Below are 21,773 nucleotides of genomic sequence, written 5' to 3' on the forward strand. Positions count from 1 at the left end.
TTAAAGCTCTTTGTATTAAGGATTTCATTTGATTCTCACAGCATCTTTTTTAACAAAGGAGGGCTGGCTTTGTTAACCTCATTTGACAGATGAGAAACCCAAGGCACAGAGAAGGTAAATGAGTTGCTCCAAGTAACACATTTTATTGGGAATATAAATGAACACAGCTATTACGTAATTTCACCATGTTTATTTCTTACCTTTCTTCCTCCCTATTTTCTTTCCTTCATTATTCTCTATCTAGAATCTTAAAAATATTATTACTTTTGTCTCAGTGAGTCCAATGATAGGAGTCCACCCTAAGGAAGTAATCTGAAATAGAGTAGTTTTTATGGAGGGATGCTCATCACAATGTTACTTGTAATAGTGAAAATGTGGAAACAGCTTAAAATATCCAACTATAGGGAAGTAATTAAGTACATATGGTACAGCTGTACAATAGAATATTTTATTTTTAATAATTTGATGTATTTTTTCAGATTGTTTTTCTCTTCATATGTATATATGGTTAACAATAGTAACTCAATATTGTGCCAGCACAAGATAGCGATTTAGATCAATGGAATAGAATTGAAAGTCCATGAAATTATCTTAATATTTATAATGAATTGATATTCGACAAGGAATCCATGACAATTTTCTGGTAAAGAATATTCTTTTCAACCAATAGTGATAAACAACTGGATATCCACATACAAAAGAATGAACTTAGACCCCCTACATTACACCATTCATAAAAGCTAACTCATAATGGATCATAGATTTAAATGTAAGAGCTGAAAGTATGAAACTCTTAGAAGACATAGGAGTAAATGTTTGTGACCCTTGGTTAGGCAGTGTTTTGTTAGATATGATACCAAAAGCACCAGCCATAAGAGGAAAAGACAATCCACAGACTGGAAGAAAATATTTGTGGAGTCATATATATTATAAGGAACTTATATATAGAACATACAAAGAACTCTTAAAATTCAATGATAAAAAAGATGAATACTGCATATAGAAATGGCTAATAAACACATGAAAAGATGTTCAATGTTCAATATCATTAGTAAAAAAAAAGAAATGCAAATAAAAGTCACAAAGTTGCTTCATACATAGCAGAATGGCTATAATAAGAAAGATAGACAACAAATATTGGTGAAGATGTGAAAAAATTAGAAACCTTATACATTGCTGGTACATAGGTAGGATGGTGCAGCCTCTTTGGAAAACACTTTGATAGCTTTTCAAAAAGTTAAGCATAGTTTAAACATAGGATTTAGCAATTCTCTCCCTGTTATCTACTCAAGATAGATGAAAACCTATGTCCACACAAAATCTTGCACATGACCACGTTATTCATAATAACTAAGAAATGTAAAGAAATCAAATTGTCTATCAACTGATGAATGGATAAACAAAGTGGTATATCCATTCAATGGAATATTATTCAGTCATAAAAGGAATAAATTACTGGTGATAAAAGTGTTCCAAAATTAGAATATGGTGATAGTTGCACAACTCTGAAAATATATCAAAACCTATGGAACTGTACTTCAAATGGGTGAACTTTATGGTATGTAAATTTTATCTTATTAAAGCTGTTAATGATAGCATCATACATGCTTTCTATAAATGACTTTATTCAACTACCAGTTTATTGTTGATATATTTCATGTTAATAAATATATTTCTACATTTAAAAAATCTTTATTCCCTAGTAATTATAGAAATAACACACATTCATTGGGAAAAAAAGCTTCAAGGAATACAGAAATGTCAAACACAGAAAATCAAAATTTTCACATAGTCTTATTATTTCCTTAGAATTCTATTAATAGTTAATACAACAGTGTAGCTAGTCACTGCTTACTATTCTGTTGTATGGCTGTACCATAATTTACTGAGTTAATCCCATGTTATATTTATTTAGCTGTAAATTGGAAATAATTTCTAATAAATCACCCTGCTATTGAACATCTTTGTGCATACATGGTGGTGCAATTGCTGTTATCTTTAGAATAAATTCCTACAAGTGTATTTGCTGGTTAAAGTGCATGTGTATTTTTTTAAAGATTTTATTTATTTATTTGACAGAGAGAGAGATCACAAGTAGACAGAGAGGCAGGCAGAGAGAGAGGGGAGAAGCAGGCTCCCTGCTGAGCAGAGAGCTCAGCAGAGTAGAGAGCAGAGAGCTCTGGGGCTTGATTCCAGGACCCTGAGACCAAAAACTGAGCTGAAGGCAGAGGCTTAACCCTCTGAGCCACCCAGGCACCCCATGTATATGTATTTTTAAGGTTTTAAAAATATATACTACTAAATTTTACCCCCACATTATACTAATTTGCACGTTAATCAGCAATGTTTGTGGATTATCTTTTCTCTTGTATTTTTTCCCAGCCTTGGTTGTTATTTTTTTCTTAAAACATTTTTATTAATTTCGTATGTGAAAATGGTGTGTTATTTAATTTTAAATTATTTTTGATTTCTAGTTAATTTGTATCCTTTTATGAATTATCTGTTTAACCCTTTGTTCACTTAAAAAATGAAAGTGTTTTTCTTTAAGATTATATCCAATACAACAATATGCAGCCAATAAAAATGTTTTATGAAGAATTTTAATTCTTCTTTTCAATGTTAAATAAAAAACAGGATAGAGTATTATATGCATTTTATCAGCTCAATTATATAAAATATACTACACATTGGACATACTAAAAAATGAAATCATCTCTAGATGGTAAGTTTAGATACTTTTTATTTTCTTTAAATCTTGTATTATTCTTATTTTCTACAATGAGCATATATTACTTTGATAATTAAAGAAAATGTTTTTCTTTTTTCTTTCAAAGCAGAGCTAGTTTGTGGCAGAACCAGGACCAGACTTTTCATGTCCCCTTGCCCTCTGCCTTGTGCATCTAGAAAGGTATGGTCAGAGGTAGATGGAGAACCAAGGGAGGGGAAGGAGAGCTAACAGTTTCATGGAGAGTGTCAAAGGACGATAATCTTATTCTTAGGAGATGCATGTTAAAAAACCTAGAATTCAAATGGAATGATATCTGCAACTTAGAAAACATATGCTGGAGTATTTAGAGTGTCATGATGTCTGGAGAGAAGCCAGGAGGGGTAGAAGTTGACAGGGGGAGGCAGAAGGGGGAGATGAAGGAGGGATGATGAAAAGGTAGTGAAATGTTAATCTGTGAAGCTAAGTAAAAGCTATATGGCTGCTTATTGTAGTAGTCTTTAAACTTATGTATTTTAAATTTTGAAATTTTTCAAAGTAAGGAACTTGGGGAAATAGTGAGGAAAAATAGGAGGAGGTAATTACCTTGTACATGTTTCAGAGAAATAAGTTAGGATGAGCCCTGAGAAGAATCATTTGAATGTAGGGACCAGGAGACCACAGGATATCTTAAAGAAATAATGATTTCAGAAGGGTTGAGTGGGGAGGGGACAAAGTCAGACTGCAAAGGTTGGCAAATTGAATGAGAGGTAAGATAAGGCAGTAGAGTCTATGGTTGGGACTGCAATTCTGAGAAATTAGACAATGGAAAAAAGAGAGATGTGAAACTGGCTTGAGAAGCAATAGAATTACGGAAATTTTCTAATATTGTTATTAATTTTCACTTTGCATGGATACCTATTAATATATGACCTTTTATATCCCCTCTGCACATAGGCCTTTCCTGATGTATTAAATGATGAATTAGGGAACCAATAAAAATAAGTAAAATAATAATATGCGCAATGCTACCATCTAGAGTATTCACGGAAAATTACACCCAATGTTTGTTATTCATTCGGGAGGCTAGTTTAGAGTCTCTGGGTTCACGCATATGTTTGTGTGTTTTTTGCTTTGTGTAAGACATGTAGAAGGGTGCAAAGTACTCTTAGTCTAGTCCGTTGTTTGTGGACTGATAGTTTGATCCCTGAGTGAAACATATAAAATTTCTATGAAGTCTTAAAATTTGATTTCAAACTAGGAGAGATATTTTGGTAATACTTTACCTCAGTAGTGTTTTGGAAATGAAATAAAACATTTAGAAGGAGAAGAGGAGGTCAAAAACAACCCTAAGTTCAAGAATTAAGGGGGTTGTTGTGTTTAGCTGGGAGAAAGTTGAAATTGCACTTGAAATTTCTTTTATTCTTCAGAAGGCTTCATCAATCTTTACAGCTAGTCTGAAGCCAAGTGTTACTGGATAATGGTGAAGGAGCACATATGGGAAAGCACTCTTGGGGAATGGTAGACAAGAGTAATTTAGGGTAGGCAGGCCTGGGCTCTTGACGTGTGTGTAGGATTTCAACTATCGAAGATGTGGGTGGACAGCAAAAGTTCCAGGCAAAGGGAACAGGGACAATACAAAGACACAAAAGCACAAGGCACATTTAGAGAACAGAGGTCAGTCCGAGAGTAGAGCTGTACTCTAACCTAGAGTAGAGAGCAGGCTAGAGTATGAAATGCATTAGGGAAAGGAGTGGGAGAGAAGGTGGGAAAGGAGATGGATTGGCACTTATATGCATCTCCTCTCTCTTCCACCAGAGGATTTACTCCTAAGAATATGGAGGGGGTGTCCTTGTTTTCTGTTCCTTTCTAAGTGCCTGACACTTGGTTAGGTACACAGTAAGGGTGCACTTACAGCTCCTTAGAGTTTGGCTGTCAGAACTAAGAATGAGGGTGGATGCTGAGATTTAGCTACTAGAAACATGATTCTGGTGCTTGAAATTGGGCAAGTCAAACTCCCAACTAACAACCAGAGCAGCACTTCTCAGGCTTTAATATGAATCACCTAAGGATCTGGCTTATGTGCACAGTTTGACTCCATTCAGCAGGCTGACATGGGGCCTGTGAGCTTGCATTTCTAACAATCTCCCAATGATGTCTATGTTGCTAGTCTGGGGACCAAACATTGAGTAGCAAGGATTTGAAGACTTTCCACCCCCAATTCCTTGACCTTTGCAGACTCCACACTCCTAAATGATTGGGCACAACTAAGGATTCTTCACTAAGTATAGCTGATGGAAAAGCTCAAATTTAAAGTACCTTGTGAAGATTTTCTGCCACTAGAGTTGTTGAGGTGTATTGGTACTGATATCATCTACTTCATGCCATTAAAAAAATTTTTTTTAGATGAGTATGATTCTGGGCACTGGGGTGGCTAATCAGTTAAACGTTTGTCTCCTGATTTCCACTCTGGTCATGATCTCAGGCTTGTGAGATTGAGCCTTGCCTTGGGCTCCATGCTTGGTGAGTGGGGAGTCTGCTAGAGATTCTCTCTCTCCTCCCTTTGCCCCTCTCCCCTGCTTGCATGTGCGGGTGCTCTTTCTCTCTCAAATAAATAAATCTTTAAAAAAATAGATGAAGGAGAGGAGAAGTGAGTTGGAGGGAAATCAGAGGGGGAGTTGAGCCGTGAGAGACTGTGGACTCTGAGAAACAAACTGAGGGTTATGGAGGGGAGGGACATGGGGGGATGGGTGAGCCTTGTGGTGGGTTTTAAGGAGGGCACGTATTGCATGCATCACTGGGTGTGGTGCATAAACAATGAATCTTGGAACATTGACAAAATTAAATTAAATTAAAAATAAATAGATGCTTATGGTTCTACGTGGTTGGACTCAGAGTGTAATTTAGTCTATTTTTGAAAAGGATAAGCCGTTTTTCTCCAAGTACACTTATTTATTGATTGAACATCCCTTCTGTCTATATTTCATGTCTGTTTCCCCCTTAATAATTACAAGCCTATGTTTCTCAGTCTAATAGCTCACACAGGGACAAACTCTAGTCACTGCTATTTTGAAAATGATTATTGTTATATAAATAAATATGGCTGCAACAATGTAAGTTGTGCTTTTTCTTGGTGCTTTTTATTTTTATTTTCCTCATCCTTTGAGCAGGCTAAGCTGTACAAGCTTAATATTGACTCTTATTGAGTCTTCTTTCCCATCCTGCAAGACAGCCAGTGAAAAAGCTGAGAAGCCAGATACTAAGGAGAAGAAACCTGAAGCCAAGAAGGCTATGCTGGTGGCAAGGTTAAGGAGGGTAAACTCAAGGCTAAAATGCCAAAGAAGGGGAAGCCCCACTGCAGCAGAAACCCTGTCTATTCAGAGGAATTAGCAGATAATCCCCATCAATTATGCATTCTAGAAAGGCCATGTACAAGAGGAAGTATTCAACAGCTAAATCCAGGGTTGAAAAGAAGAAAGAGAAGGTTCTTGTTACTATCACAAAACCAGTTCATTGTGATAAGAAATGGCATTAATGTAGTTAAATTTCCCCTAAATGCCTACGTATTACCCTACTGAAGATGTACCCTGAAACTGTTGAGCCATGGCAAAAAACCTTTCAGTCAGCATGTGAGAAAACTTTGAACTAGCCTCACTCCTGGCCATTTTTGGTAGTCCTCACTGGGTGCCACAAAGGCAAGATTGTGGTTTTCCTGAAGCAACGGAGCAGTGGCTTGTTACTTGTGACTGGATGTCTGGCCCTCAATTGAGTTCCTCTACATAGAATACTCCAAAATTTCATCATTGCCACCTCCACCAAAATTGATACCAGCAATATGAAAAATCCCAAAACATCTCACTGATGCTTATTTCAAGAAGAGGACTTGTAAACCCAGACACCAGGAAGGTGAGATCTTCAACACTGAAAAGGAGAAATATGAGATTACAGAACAGTGCAAGGTTGATCAGAAAGCTGTGAACTTACAAATTCTGTCAGTAGTCAAAGCTGTTCTTCAGCTTTAGGGCTACCTCTGCTCTGTGTTTTCTTCCACAAATGGAATTAATCCTCACAAATTGGTGTTCTAAATTTCTTACAAGAAACCATAATTTGTATGGAGTCACAAAAAGCCCCAAATAGCTAAAGCAATTCTGAAAAAAGAAAAACAAAACTGGAGGCATCATGATTCCAGATTTCAAGCTCTATTATAAAACTGCAGTCATCAAGACAGTATGGTATGGTATTGGCAAAAAGAGACACAAAGATCAGTGGAATAGAAAAAAGAATCCAGAAATGGACCCACAACTCTATGGCCAACTAATCTTCAACAAAGCCGAAAAGAATATCCAATGGAAAAATGACAGTCTCTTCAACAAATGGTGCTGGGAAAACTGGAAAGCCACATGCAGAAGACTGAAGCTGAACCACTTTCTTAAACCATGCAAAAAAGGAAATAAAAAATATATGACAGACTTAAATGTGAGACAGGAAACCATCAAATCCAAGAGGAGATCACAGGCACAAACCTCTTTGACCTTGGCTATAGCAACTTCTTACTAGACACGTCTCTAGAGGCAAGGGAAACAGAAGCAAAAATGAACTATTGGGACTTCATCAAGATAAAAAGCTTCTGCACAGTGAAGAAACAATCAATAAAACTAAAAGGGAGACTACGGAATGGGAGAACATATTTGCAAACAATCTATCTGGTAAAAGGTTAATATCCAAAGTCAATAAAGAACACTTCAAACTCAACACCCAAAAAACCAAATAATCCAGTTAAGAAATGGGCAGCAAACATGAATAGACACCTTCCAAAGAAGACACCCAGATGACTAACAGACGCATAAAAAGATGCTCAACATCACTGAAATACAAATCAAAACCACAATGAGATACTACCCCACACCGTCAGAATGGCTAAAAATAACAACACAAGAAACAACAGGTGTTGGTGAGGTTGCAGAGAAAAGGGAACCCTTGTGAAGTGTTAGTGCAGCCACTCTGGAGAACAGTATGGAGGTGTCTCAAAAAGTTCAAAATAGAACTACTGTATAATCTAGCAATTGTACTACTAGGTATTTACCCAAAGGATACAAAAATACAGATTCAAAGGGGTACATGCATCCTAATGTTTATAGCAGCAAGGTCAACAATAGCCAAACTAGAGAGAGCCCACATGTCCATCAACTGATGAATGAATAAAGAAGATGTGATATATACATATATATGTATATATGTAACATTATATATTTATTAATAATATATATATGTATTACTCAGTCAACAAAAAATTGAAATCTTGCCATTTGCAATGACATGGATGGAGCTAAAGTGTATTATGTTAAGTGAGATAGTCAAAGAAAGACAAATACCATATGATCTCACTCATATGTGGAATTTTTTAAAAAAGATTTATTTATTTATTTATTTGACAGACAGAGATCACAAGTAGGCAGAGAGGCAGGCAGAGAGAGAAGAGGAAGCAGGCTCCCTGCTGAGCAGAGAGCCCAATGTGGGGCTCGATCCCAGGACCCTGGGATCATGACCCGAGCCGAAGGCAGAGGCTTTAACACACTGAGCCACCCAGGTGCCCCTCATATGTGGAATTTAAGGAACAAAACAGATGAGCATGTGGGAAGTGGGAAAAGAAAAAAGAGAGGGAAACAAACCATAAGAGACTCTCTTAACAATAGAGAACAAACTGAGGGTTGTTGGAGGGAGGTGGATAGGGGATGGGCTAAATGGGTGATAGGTATTAAACAGGGCACTTGTGAAGAGCACTGGGTATTGTATGTAAGTGATGAATCACTGAATTCTTTTTTTATAAAAGATTTTATTTATTTATTTGAGAGAGAGAGAGAGAGAGAGCATGAGAATGGGGAGTGCCAGAGGGAAGAGCAGATTCCCCACTGAGCAGGGAACCTGATGCGGGACTCAATCCTGGGACTCAGGATCATGACCTGAGCTGAAGGCAGTCATTTAATTGACTGAGTCACCCGGGTGCCCCAAATCACTGAATTTTAGTCCAGAAGCCAATATTGCACTGTATGTCAACTAACTAACATTTAAAATAAATAAATATTTTTCAAAGAACCTAATTAAATAACTGACCCATTAAAAAAATACTGATTCTTAAAAAAATATTTAAAAATATTGATTCTTATCACTGAGAATGTCAGGATTGGTAAGAGTGGTCTACATGATGAAAATGAAAGTCATGGTAAATTGTTGCACATATCAATTGACTTCCAGTTAACTACACAACACCACATAGCCACATTTTAGCTGTGCTGAAGGGAGAAAAGCCTAAGTACATGATTATAGTCTTATTGAGAAAGATACCAGTCTTTAGGATAAGATCAGAATTTTTTCCCCAAAACATACATATATGGGAAACTTAGGCCCAACAGTGAGATATTCATACAGTCTGAAATCTGCAAGCAAACAGAGGCTATCAATTTGACCTTCTACCTGAACCCTTGTCTATTCTCTTCTCTCAGTGTTTGGGATACCAATCTGCTGAGATATTCAGTATGACTTTACAATTCCTCATCCACCTAAATTTAATCTCTGAGAACAGCAAGATCTGTTCAGCAACCTTTAACAACCTGGAGGTCCACTTTCAAGTGTAGCTGAGGGAAGAGATTTTCTGTTGATATATACATGTATGTAGTTTTATATATTGAAATAAAAAGCATAGGAGAAAATGAGGGAATTGTGCTTTTGCATTTAAATCAATTTTTCCTTAAAGGCTAGAACAATTGTCACACTTTCTTTTCTACCTAAAGGGTGTGGACTGCCCTAATCACTAGCACAGCCACCTAAAACCACACCAGTTTTCTGTGAGGAGGAACTGAACTTTTACTAAGAAGTTTCCCAAAGTGTCCTAGTGTGCTTTCTCTATAAGCTCAAGTCTAGAGGAAGTCAACTAAAACAAGGACCTTCTCATTCCTGGCTATTTTTAAATTCCATTTTCAGTTGAATGAGGATTCCAAGTGAATGTTAATCCTCCTTTCCTCTCTTTCTGCCTTCCTTTTTTCTTTTTTTTTAAATTTTTTAGACTTTTATTTATTTTTTCAGTTTTTTTCTTATTTTCACCTCTTTATTTATTTATTTATTTATTTTTCAGTGTAACAGTATTCATTGTTTTTGCACCACACCCAGTGCTCCATGCAATCTGTGCCCTCTCCAATACCCACCACCTGGTTCCCCCAACCTCCCATGCCCCACCCCTTCAAAACCCTCAGATTGTTTTTCAGAGTCCATAGTCTCTCATGGTTCCCCTCCCCTTCCAATTTCCCTCAATTCCCTTCTCCTCTCTAACTCCCCTTGTCCTCCATGCTATTTGTTATGCTCCACAAATCAGTGAAATAATATGATAATTGACTCTCTCTGCTTGACTTATTTCACTCAGCATAATCTCTTCCAGTCCTGTGCATGTTGCTACAAAAGTTGGGTATTCCTCCTTTCTGATGGAGGCATAATACTCCATAGTGTATATGGACCACATCTTCCTTATCCATTCGTCCATTGAAGGGCATCTTGGTTCTTTCCACAGTTTGGTGACCGTGGCCATTGCTGCTATAAACATTCCACCCCCAAACTACTAGAACTCATACAGCAATTCAGTAACGTGGCAGGATACAAAGTCAATGTACAGAAATCAGTGGCTTTCTTATACACTAACAATGAAAATACAGAAAGGGAAATTAGAGAATCGATTCCATTTACTTATAGCACCAAGAACCATAAGATACCTGGGAATAAACCCAACCAAAGAGGTAAAGGAACTGTACTCGAAGAACTACAGAACACTCATGAAAGAAATTGAAGAAGACACAAAAAGATGGAAGACCATTCCATGCTCTTGGATCAGAAGAATAAACATTGTTAAAATGTCTATACTGCCTAGAGCAATCTATACTTTTAATGCCATTCCGATCAAAATTCCACCGGTATTTTTCAAAGAGCTGGAGCAAATAATCCAAAAATTTGTATGGAATCAGAAGAGACCCCGAATCGCTAAGGAAATGTTGAAAAACAAAAATAATACTGGGGGCATCACGTTACCTGATTTCAAGCTTTACTACAAAGCCGTGATCACCAAGACAGCATGGTACAGGCATAAAAACAGACACATAGACCAGTGGAACAGAGTAGAGAGCCCAGTTATGGACCCTCAACTCTATGGTCAGTTAATCTTCGACAAAACAGGAAAAAATATACAGTGGAAAAAAGACAGTCTCTTCAATAAATGGTGCTGGGAAAACTGGGCAGCTATATGCAGAAGAATGAAACTCAACCATTCTCTTACACTGTACACAAGGATAAACTCAAAATGGATAAAAGATCTCAACGTGAGACAGGAATCCATCAGAATCCTAGAGGAGAACATAGGCAGTAACCTCTTCCATATCAGCCACAGCAACTTCTTTCAAGATATGTTTCCAAAGGCAAAGGAAACAAAAGCGAAGATGAACTTCTGGGATTTCATCAAGATCAAAAGTTTCTGAACAGCAAAGGAAACAGTAAAAAAAACAAAGAGGCAACCCACGGAATGGGAGAAGATATTTGCAAATGACAGTACAGATAAGAGTTTGATATCCAGGATCTATAAAGACCTCCTCAAACTCAACACACACAAAACAGAGAATCATATCAAAAAATGGGCAGAAGATATGAACAGACACTTCTCCAATGAAGACATACAAATGGCTATCAGACACATGAAAAATGTTCATCATCACTAGCCATCAGGGAGATTCAAATTAAAACCACATCGAGATATCACCTTACACCACTTAGAATGGCCAAAATTAGCAAGACAGGAAACAACATGTATTGGAGAGGATGTGGAGAAAGGGGAACCCTCTTACACTGTTGGTGGGAATGCAAGTTGGTGCAGCCACTTTGGAGAACAGTGTGGAGATTCCTCAAGAAATTAAAAATAGAGCTTCCCTATGACCCTGCAATTGCACTACTGGGTATTTACCCCAAAGATACAGATGTAGTGAAAAGAAGGGCCTTTTTTCTTTTTTTGATTCCACATACACACGTCTAAAAACTACAAAAGAGCTTCTATGTTGAAAAAAATTCAAATGTTATAGAAACGAAGTTTCACCATCCCCCCTATTTTTGATTGCCACAATAAGTTTGGTTAATATCCATCACATCACACAGTTACATTTTTTTGTGTGTCTGTGATGAGAACTTTTAAGATGTACTCTGTTAGCAACTTTCAAATATACAATACAGTGTTAACTATAGTCACCATGCTATACATGACATTCCCAAAACTTATTTATCTTATAAATGGAAGTTTGTACCCTTTGACTCCCTTCACCCATTTCCCCCACCCTTATCCCCCACTTCTGGCAACCACCAATCTGTTCTCTGTTTAATCCCACTCTTAAGAGGTAATAGTTGTTAACAGATTGGTATAAATTCAGAATTTTAATATGCATACATAAACATATACAATCAGATCTATAAATTATATTGATTCATAAAAATTGTATAATATTTTGTATACTTTTCTATGTTTTCTTATTTACCAGTATGTCATGACTACTTTTCTACATAAATACTTATAGATTTCCCTCATTGCATGATTCTGTAGTATCCCATTGTCAATCTATTTAACCAGTCCCCATTAACAGAAATTTCATTTATTCTAGTTTTTTTCTCTATGAATTTATGCCACAACAAATATACTTGTACAACACAAAGGTTTTTTGGTAACATAAATTATTAGAAATTGTAATCTTGGGTCAAAATGTCTACATATTTAAATGTTGATAGATTTTGTCAAATTTCCTTTTTAAAAGACTGCTTCAGTTTAAACTCTCACTACCAACATATAAGAGAGCCCATTTCCTAGAACCCTTACCAATACCGTGTATTTTAATTCTTTAACTTTTTGCTGGTTTGAAAATTTCTTTTGCCCATTCCTTGTTGATTTAATGTATATTTCATTTACAGTTGGTGAGAGCTTCTTCCCATATTTTTGATGACCATTTATGTCCTTTTGCAGGACCTATTTCCACCAGAAATTACAGAGGGAAAACAAGACAGCTTTTGTGACAGAGCTCTGATAATGAGAAAGGTATGTCACCTATACTTATGCAGAAAAATAAAAAGATGTGTTTCTTTTTATTAGAAGGACAAATATACTTTTTTATTTATTTATTTTTTTTTAAAGATTTTATTTATTTATTTGACAGACAGAGGTCACAAGTAGGCAGAGAGGCAGGCAGAAGAGAGGAAGGGAAGCAGGCCCTCTGCTGAGCAGAGAGCCCGACGTGGGGCTCGATCCCAGGACTCCGGGATCATGACCAGAGACGAAGGCAGAGGCTTTAACCCACTGAGCCACCCAGGTGCCCCCAAATATACTTTTTTAAATAATAAAGGCTGAAAGGAAAGTAGAATGCCTCACTCTGTAAAAGATACACAGATAGGCTTCACAGTATATTTCAGAGACACTAGAGAAATTGAACAGAGGAAAGCATAGAAGAAATAAGGCTGCTGAGGAAATTGGCAGTATACTTCTAACCATTCATCTATTTGTTCATTAATTGAAAAACATTCAATAAATATTTTTGAGTACCTACTATATGCTAATCCCTGGTGGTGAAAAAGATCCTAGTCTCTGGAGTAAGATCGACTGGGTTTGAATTTTGACTCCATCTCTTACACTGTGACCTTAAGGACTCAACTTAATGTCCTTGTGCTGCAGTTTCCTGATCGGTAAAATTGTTTATAATAAAAGTATGTACTACGTAGGAATGTTGGAAGGATTAAATGAGATCAATGCAAGTAAGGTTCTATGCACAGAGTGAGTACCTAATAAGAGTTATAGTTCCTGACAAATGGATTTTTGCTTCCAACCCAAAATCAACTCTGGAGATAGAAGCCAGAGGGAAGCATAGACTGCAGGGAAAATAACAACCACTACAACAATACCACTGTGAAAAGCCCTGGAGATACTGAAAGTGGTCTTGTACTGATGTGTGTAAAAGGTAGATGGTTGTAGCCTGGTGCAAGGAATGGCCAGAGGCATTGGTGATGGGATAGGGCAGAACACATCTTCTATATTATGCAACCATCAGAAAGGATGAATACCCAACTTTTGTATCAATATGAACGGGACTGGAGGAAATTATGCTGAGTGAAATAAGTCAAGCAGAGAAAGTCAATTATCATATGGTTTAGCTTACTTGTGGAGCATAAGGAATAACATGGAAGACGTTAGGAGAAGGAAAGAAAAAGTGAATTTGGGGGAAATTGGAGGGGGACATGAAAGATGAGAGACTGGATTCTAGGAAACATACTGAGGGTTATGCAGGGGAGGGATGTGGGGGGAATGGGTGAGCCTGGTGGTGGGTTTTAAGGAGGGCACGTATTGCATGGAGCACTGGCTGTGGTGCATAAACAATGAATCTTGGAACTTGAAAAAAATAAAGTTAAGATGTTAAAAAAATGAACACAACTTCTAGAGCCCTATTTCTTCTGCTCCCTTGTGTAACCTTAGTATAATTACTGCTTATCTCATTCATTTCAGAAATCCAGGGCAATAGCCCAAATAGCCTGTGTCAGCAGGCTATGAGTAGATGGGCAATGCAAAAGTCTTAACTGGTGTGAGTTGATGAGCATAAGGATGGACTAACAGGTTGTCCTCTGACATTCATTCCTCCACTTGCCCCCCCCCACCACAAACTCTTAGATCTGTTGGTTTGCAACTCAAGGTGGCTGACCAGACAAGTTGCCTCATAAGGTATGAAGGATATAGGAGTAACAGTAGTTCTGTGGTATTTGGGACTCTTGACTGGGACTAGACTAGGGCCTGGTCTTTGGCCCTTTTTGATATACATTTATTAGATGCAGTAGATGATACCCCCAGGAAACAAGAATAAGCATACCTAGACTTCTAAGAAGGATGAATGACTACTATAGAAAAGGACAATTTGAAAATATATACCATTCAATGCAGAATTATTGGAATGGATGGGCTAATAATTTAAAATATACAAAGTAAATATAAATATTTAAGGTAATAAGTAATACGAAATAAAATAAGATAATTTAAAGGATCAATGAAAAATATTAGTCATAAAATATATACTGATCTACATATTTACCATTTCTGACACTCTTCATTCCTTTGTATGACCTCATTCTCCATTTCATAACATTTTACTTCAGCCTAAAAATATTCCCTTATCATTTCTTTTCAAATATATTTTTATTTTAGAATAGATTCAGATTTATAAAAAGTTGCAAAGAGGGGGCGCCTGGGTGGCTCAGTGGGTTAAGCCTCTGCCTTTGGCTCAGGTCATGATCCCAGGGTCCTGGGATAGAGCCCCGCATCAGGCTCTCTGCTCAGCAGGGAGCCTGCTTCCTCCTCTCTCTCTGCCTGCCTCTCTGCCTACTTATGATCTCTATCTGTCAAATAAATAAATAAAATCTTAAAAAAAAAAGTTGCAAAGAGAGTATGGAGAGTTTACATATACCTTGCATTCTGTTTCCCCTACTGTTAACATTTTATATCAGTTTGGTACATTTGTCACAACTAATAAACTAATATTGATACATTATTGATAATTAAAGTTTATACATTTTTTATTTCCTTAGTTTTTAATCTAATGCTTTTTTTTCATTCCCAGAAACACATCCAAGCTACCACATTACATTTAGCTATCATGTCTTTTAGGTCCCTCTTGGTTGTGATTGTTTCTCAGACTGTATTTTTTTGTTTGTCAAATGACTTTGACAGTTTTGAGGAATATTGGTCAGGTATTTTGTAGATTGTCCCCCATTTGAATTTGTATGGTGTTTTTCTCATGATTAGACTGGGTTATGTATTTTTGGGAGGAAGTCACAAAGTGCCCTTCTCGTCACATTATATCATGGGTACATGCTATCAGCATGATTTATCACTGATGATATGAACCTTGATTATCTGTCTCAGGTTGTGTTTGTTAGGTTTCTCCACTATAAAGTTATTCTTTTTCCTTTTTCCATACTGTTATCTTTAGAAGGAAGTTATTTTCTGCAGCCCAGCTTTGAAGAGTGGGGAATTATGCTTCACCTCTTTGATGAGAGACTACATAAATTACTTGGAATTCTTTTATATGGGAGGTTTATTATGGGTATATCATCATATATTTATTTATTTACTATATCTTTTACTTACACCAATATGGACTTATAGATATTTATTTTTTGTTTTAGGTTATAATCTAATACTATTTTATTTTCTTTCTCACATCACTTCAACTTTGGCCACTGGGAGCTCTTTCAATTGATTGCTGTGTCTCTTTGACATGACCTCATCATTTTTTTTAACACTTCCTTACTTTCTGGTATTACAAGATGCTCCAGGCTCATTCTGTCTATTTCCATTTTCAGCCTTAGAGTCTGTCATTTCTCCAAGAAGCCCTGGTTCCTTTTATTGCAGAATGATATTAGAAACCAAGAGTCTGGGTACTGGGTGTAGCATTTCTTTTTGTGCAGGTTTCCTGGTGACAAATTCTCTCAGCTTTTTTTTTTTGCCTGATAAAGTATTTATTTGGTCTTCATTTTTGGAGTCCCCCTGCCTTCGATATAGAATTCTTCTCCGGCTTATATTTATTCTGACAAGAAGTACTCATTTTTATCTTTATTTCTGTATATATAAGGTATTCTTTTACTTCCTCCAGCTGCATTTAGGAAACTTTTTTTTCCTATATCAATTATAGCATCTTGATTATTATGTGGCTATACATGGCTTTCTTTGTGCTTATACTGCTTGGGTTTGTGGAATTTTTTTGAATCTGTGAACTCACAGTTATTATCAAATCAGAAAACTTTCAGCCATTATTTATTCAAATATTTTCTCTGAACCTCCATCCTGGGACTCTAATTACTTCTAGGTTAGACTACTTGATATTGACTCACATGTCACTGAGGCCTTGTTCATCTTTTTTCACTTTCCACCCCCTTCTTGTGCTTCAATTTGGATAGTTTCCACTGCTGCATCTAAAAATGTACTCATTTTCTATGGCATCTAATTTGCTGTCAATCCTACAGCAAATTTCCATTTCAAATATTATATTTTCACCTCTAATACTTTCATTTGTTCATTCTTATAGTTTCCATTTCTTTCCTCATTATGACAATATTTTCTTTAAACTTTGACCTTTCCTTTAACTTTTAATCTTACTACTTTAATAAGTATTCTAAATTTTTTGTCTGCTAATTCCATCCTCTCTGTAATTTCTGTGTCTTTTTATGTAGTCTGATATTTCTCCTGGTTATGGGTCATATTTTCTCATGTCTTCACATGTATAATAGTTGATTATTAGATGCTGGATATTGTGAATATTTTGTTGTTGAGTGAGTGCCTGGATTTTACTGTTTTACTTTAAAGAATGTTGAGTTTTGTTTTGGGAGGTAGTTAAATCACTTCCAGATCAGCTTTAAGCTTTCAGGGCTTGTTTGTAAGCTTTGTTATGGCAGGCCTAGGATATCCTTACTATAGGGCTAGGTTAGCTCTACTACTAATATGTGATCATTCTGGGGAGTCTACTTATATGTCTGGGTACTCTACAACATTTCTCTGCTCTGGCTGGCTGGAGAGCAAACACTTAGACCTGTATGAGTTCTGGGAATTGTCTACCTTACAGCTCCCCAGCAGTTGTTCTTTGCCTATTCTTACTGGAATTTCACACTCTGCATGCACAACTCAGCATGTATCAAAGACTAAAGGGAATCCCTGTGCCAATTTCTATAGTTCTTTCTTTGTATAGCTCTCCTCTCTAGTATTCTGCTCCACTAATTATAGCTGCCTCAGCCTCGTTGAACTTTGATCTCTGACCAAATCAGCAAGGTAACTCTGTTCTGCTTAGGTTTCCCATCCCTATGTTGTTGTCCAGAAATTGCTTCTAGGCAGCAAGCTGAGACAATCATAGAGATTACCTTATTTGTTTCTCTTTCAAAAAATCACAGTCCTGCATTGCCTGTTGTCTATTGTCTGAAAAAAAAAATTGTCTCCTATATTTTGTTTAGTTTTCTAGTTATTTGTGGTAGGAGGGCAAGTCCAGTGACAGTTATTCTATCATGAATGTAAGTGGAAATTCTATTCATAAAAATGTAATAATTGAAATAAAAAATATGACTGATGTAATCAATACCAAGATAAATTTAGCTAAAGAACAAATTAGTGAGTTAAAGATAAAATTGAAGAACTTTCCCAGAAGGTAGTAGGAAAGGATAAAGAAATAGAAAATGTAAAAGAAAAGCTATAGCATATGGAAGATGAAAGTAAAATACCAACATCAAATAAAAGGAGTCCAAGAAATAGACAAAATAAAAAATAGGAAGAAGTAGCTACTTTAAGAAATAATGGAGATAAATTTTCTAGAATTGAAAAATAATGAAAGACTTCATGTAGTAGAGTCATAGAGTGTCAAATAGGAGAGAAAAGGAAAACCTATACTAGATACTCTATAGTGAACATTAAGCACATCACAGAGAAAATTCTGAGTGTCCTGAAAGAACAAATAGTGCATCTAGAAAGGATCCAAAATCAGGCTGATATCAGGCTTTTCAATAACAGCATTCGTTGTAAGAAGAAAATGAAGTGTCATTGGGGAGATTAATAGGTGAGTGTCACAGAGAAAAAGCCTGGGAGGGAGGGGAAACCAGAGAAAGAACTAAATTAATTGGTAATTGATTAAAAGCCTTCACAGCTATAGTTTAATGATACAAAAGTTCTTGTGCATGTCTTCCAGGACAGAAAATTAGGCATGACTTTCCCGCACTGGGTGATCTTTCTTCTCTGGAGTTGAAAAGAAGAATTTCCTCTTGCATTTGTATTACATTTTACACATTTAAAATTATACTAGTATTTACTACCACATTTGAACTTTTTTGGAACAGAAAGCTCAAGTGGTACTATGTTCAAATAGCATTATTTGCCTTATTGTATAGACTAGTAAGGGAAAACCCATTAAAGTCATGCCATGGATTGCTCAAAGAGCTAAACCTAAACCCCTACATCTCTAACTCCTATATTTATGCTGTTCCTTCAGCATAGTGAAGGAGCATGAAATCTCAGTTGAGCGGGGTGGATTGTGAACTAATTTGTCAAATGGACCTTGCTTGGCCCTTTTGGGAAGGAGTGGGCATTCTTAAATGAAAAGGTAATTGTGCCATCCATGAGAAAGCTGTATTTGGCTTGTGTACCATGATTGTCCTCAGCCCTGAGATATGATCCAATAATGAAAAAACAACTCTTTTCCTACTTGGAGTTCTTGTTAGTCATTTATGTGGATAAGGTTTTATTGGGATAATTATTGTGAATGCAGCACACATGAAGAGTGGTTCCAATTGCATTTTTAGAGCATAAATGTATGATAATGAATTTCATGACCACTCATACAAATCTCCTTGTCTTGAAAGCTACCAGCAGGAAAACATTACTGTCTTGTCAGAGAAATGACAGAGAGGAAGAAACCCTTCTTCTAATTTTTCCTTCCTAAATATGAAGTGTCTCTTTCCCATGGAGCTCATAAAGGCCTTTCATGTTGTCAGCTATACATAAGCATTCTTTTTACCAACTATGCTAAGGTTCTAAAAGTTCCAATGAAGGAACAAAGAGATCATAATTTCTCAGAAGCTGACCGAAAACTACAATCTCAACACCTCCTAATTAGGAGGGGAATGGAATCATGAATGCAACAGTGTGTCAGTTCTGTAGCTAGTCTCCTCTTTGGTAGAGTGAAGAGCTTCAGAGATCCTGTTTCATCGATGTAGAATGTGGTCTCCTGCTTTGTGCTTATGCTTTCATTTGTGTCTCCATTTGAAAGATGTGCTCTGTGAGAATCTGGAAACCTCTGTCTTCACTAGACACACATACTCATACACATACACACACTGCCTCTCTAGCAGAACCCTCATGCTATGAAAGCACAGCCCTTGCATAGACCATTGAAAATTAAAGCAGAAATAAGGACGGATGGGGTCTGAACTGTATGTTAGGAAATTTTAGAGTCCTATGTATCAAAATTGTAAACAAAACAAATACAAAACCTGATCTAATAGGGAAATCTAAAATGGGAGTTCCAGAGTGCCCTTCCAAAGATTAGGAGCCACTCAACTTGCCCCTAGAAGAAGGGGCCCCAGAAGAACCCTTTTCAGAAGAATGCTCCCATATAACTCCACCCAATCTCATTCAGAGAATAAATGCTCCAGAACATCCCAGAAGATGCCAAGGAAGATGGTGGCAATCGACTGTGAGATAGTGGGCACAAGACCCAAGGGGCATGTCAGTTCCTTGGCTCAATGTAGCATTGTCAGCTACCACAGAGATATGCTTTATGAAGAGTACATTCTCCCCCTGCCCCCCACCCATTATTCTAGACTACTGGACCAGATAGAGGGTCATCTGGAAGTAGTACATGATGAATGCCCTGAGCCAAATCTTAAAGATACTCACAGGGAAGACAGTGGGGGCATGCCACCCACAACTTCAAAGCCCTTCAATACTTCCACTCCAAGTCTCTGACCCACAACTCCTTCCATATCTGCCCCCTCCCCAACCAGAAGGCTGACTGCTTGAAGAATGTCATCATGCTTCTGTAATATCTCACCAAGAAGCTTCTGAACCAGGACATGCAGACTGGGAAAAAGTGGACATTCTTCTGTGGAAGATGCTCAAGCCACCGTGGAGCTGTACAGGTTGGCTGAAGTGAAATGGGAACAGCACCTGGCCCACAATTCCCCAAAAGACTAGCAGCAGTGGGGACACTGGTGATGTGGGGAGGCAGAGGGAGCATTGCACCCAGGAGAAACAAGGCTGTGGACCAGTGAACAGCTCTAACAGCTCCACTTCTTTGCAAGCTTGAGGTGTGAGGGAGAGAGAGGCTCCACCCTGACTTAATATCCGTTGAAATTTCACCTCAGGTATTGTTTTCTGTGTCTGATTAAGTATCCTATGGAAGCAGTAAGCCTCTATGTCAGACTCAGCCCTATACTGTTTACCTCTTAAATGGTGCCAAACACAGATCCCAGGGTGCTTTGCTCCAGTCAGGCCTTTTGACTCTCAAGGGGCAGGGCATACTGGGAAATGTAGTTTCTCAAACTGCCTTATCAGTAGGGTGCCTGATGACTCATTTTATGCCTTTTGTTCTAAGTAATTAGCAGCACCTTTTCAGTCTCAAAAGTACCCTGGTTGGTTGATCACACTCTGCATCACAGACACTGCTTTTGCTCAGAGTCTCCACAGAGTCTCTTTTGGGATATCACCTATTCTTCCCACCTTGACTTACAGAAGAACTATCCCTGGTAAGGTTCAGTTCTCCTTCAGGTTACAAGTCAGTAAAGGTAAGAGAGCATGACTTGGAAATCAGCTTCTCTGGTTTAGGAAAACAGTCTGTTTCCTAAAGTAACAGAGGATTTATTTAATTTACATCCTACTTGGTAGGTTAAAAAAGAATTTAAAGTTTTTATTTCAGTCAGGACCCTTTGGGTATATATTTATTACTGGGGGATTTAGAAGAAAATGTAAAACTCTTGCAGAGTCTGGCTAGCACCAGCTGAATTTTGTACTCTTCTTTTTAAACTCCAGAGTTGCTTACTTGAGTTACATGCTGGATTGCATTTGGTAAGACACTGTAGTTGGCAAAGTTGTTTTTGGGCCCCCTCCCCCAGCTTTCTTACTGTCTCTAATTTTCTCTTTGTGTTATTTGTCCTTCTCCTTCTCTGCCTTCACCCCAACCTTCCCCTCACATCTGGTACTGCCTGTTCTCTTTCTTCCTTCCTATTAAAATCTGTTCTGAGGAGTCACTCTAATATCAATCATTTATTGATTGATGGAATCAACTTTCCTCCCTTTCATAAAAAGCATCCTGCTAAGCTTATCTCCACTTATGGAATTAAAGACTTTGTCTCTTATTTAAGAGGTTTCACATTTCATCCAGCTTGTAGGGAAGGTAGATTTTTGGCCATCAGACCTTAGGTATTTCAGGAATTGTTGGGTGATTGTACCACTTCAAATACTTTACAGTGGCTAGTACACCTAGTAGCAGTT

General features: G+C 37.2%; 1 protein-coding gene and 2 pseudogenes across 2 annotated transcripts in view; 2 read left to right on the plus strand and 1 right to left on the minus strand.

Annotated features, from left to right (window-relative positions):
* TNMD (tenomodulin) overlaps positions 1-21,773 on the minus strand; it is a 156,723-nt gene that overhangs the window by 53,986 nt on the left and 80,964 nt on the right. The window lies entirely within an intron of this gene.
* Positions 6,099-6,789, plus strand: LOC116881757 (annotated as a pseudogene).
* LOC116881776 lies at positions 8,877-20,477 on the plus strand (annotated as a pseudogene).

The sequence above is a fragment of the Lontra canadensis genome, unplaced genomic scaffold (assembly GCF_010015895.1).
Source record: "Lontra canadensis isolate GAN:19392208 unplaced genomic scaffold, GSC_riverotter_1.0 scaffold77, whole genome shotgun sequence".
Lineage (NCBI taxonomy): Eukaryota > Metazoa > Chordata > Mammalia > Carnivora > Mustelidae > Lontra > Lontra canadensis.